Source organism: Octopus bimaculoides, chromosome 13 (genome assembly GCF_001194135.2).
Source record: "Octopus bimaculoides isolate UCB-OBI-ISO-001 chromosome 13, ASM119413v2, whole genome shotgun sequence".
NCBI classification, from domain to species: Eukaryota; Metazoa; Mollusca; class Cephalopoda; order Octopoda; family Octopodidae; genus Octopus; species Octopus bimaculoides.
The window spans coordinates 55,010,158-55,011,626 of NC_068993.1; the positions used below are offsets into that span (position 1 = coordinate 55,010,158).

A 1,469-nucleotide genomic window follows, 5' to 3' on the forward strand; every position below is an offset into this window, starting at 1 on the left:
CACACACATACACACACACATACACACACATATATATACACGCATATACGTATATATTATATATACATACATACATACATATTCATACATTTACACACACACACATGTCAATATATATCTATATACATAAATCCGTACAAACACACACACAGCACACACAGAAACACATAGTCACACACACACACACACACACACACACTCATTAATGTCATATACACTTGTTTAGTAGTTGGTCACCGACACTCCGTTTGCACCCTATCATGCTACTTGTTGCAACATTTATATGAAAGCAAACTGTGCGTTTGAATTATTCATATAAAGCACCAGCTTTAACATGTATTTACTACTGCGTACCAGTTTATATTTACAACTGATGGGGAACGCAACACTTTGAGACGGTAAGTGAAAACTTTCTCGATATTCAGTGTTTAAAACATGAATGACTTTATACACGCACGCACACACATGCACACAATGTATTGTCTCGTTATTTGCAGAATCAAATATGGCATAACTACACAATTATGCCTCAACTGAATTTTGTTTCCTCATGACTGCCTGTAAAATGGATATTTTGTAATGAAACTTTCTACAGATACACTTCAGATGGTGTAGATTCCGATTATATCGGAATTTGTGCTGTAAAAATTATTTCCGAGATGGGAAGGAGGTGCTTTGGAAAATTCACATGAGTTGGCTATATTTCCTCATAACATTCGGGAAAATGGGTAATTTTTTTAATGAAATTTTCTGCATTTTTTAAATGAAATTTTCTGCAAATACTTTTCAGACATACCTACACAAATGCACCACCCCCAACACCGACTCTGTTTCCTTATGACTTCGAAAAACATGGATATCTTTTATAATGAAATGTTCTACAAATATGCTTCAAATGGTGTAGATTCCGATTATATTGGAATTTGTGGGAAAAAAAGTTTTTCCGAGTGTGAGGATAGGAGTTTCGGAAAATTCTCGTAACTTTCCAAAAAAAAATCGATATTTTTAAATGAAATATTCTATAAATACCTTTCGGATGGTGTATATTATAATCATATCGGAATTTAATATGAAAAAAAGCAAAAGAAGAAATTGATGGGTTCATAGACATACTGACACACATCACAAAATGTAACTTGGAAATTTTGGAGAACATTTTCATGCGAGTTTCAGTATGAATGTGTGCGAACGGATCGGCTTTTTCTTCATTTTCCTTTTTATCTCCATATTAAATTACACCATGATCGTAATCTGAACTAAATGAAAAGTGTTTGTGATCGGTCATCTATCTGTTGCTTGTTATAGTCAATAAAACTGTGGCCATACTAGAGCATCGCCTTAATGAATTTTAATCGATCGAATCGATCCCAATACTTGTTTGTTTTTTTCTTTTCTTTTTTGAAGTCTGGTATTTATCCTGTCGGTCGGACTCGTCGAACCGTTAAGTTACGGAACGTAAATACACCAAA

General features: G+C 33.9%; 1 protein-coding gene across 1 annotated transcript in view; it reads left to right on the plus strand.

Moving 5' to 3' along the window:
• Positions 1-9: 9 nt before the first annotated feature.
• LOC106881562 (uncharacterized) overlaps positions 10-1,469 on the plus strand; it is a 113,185-nt gene continuing 111,725 nt past the window's right edge. Inside the window, exon 1 of the mRNA XM_052972265.1 lies at positions 10-398. The gene's annotated coding sequence lies outside the window, so the exon portion shown is untranslated. The remainder of the gene's footprint in view (positions 399-1,469) is intronic.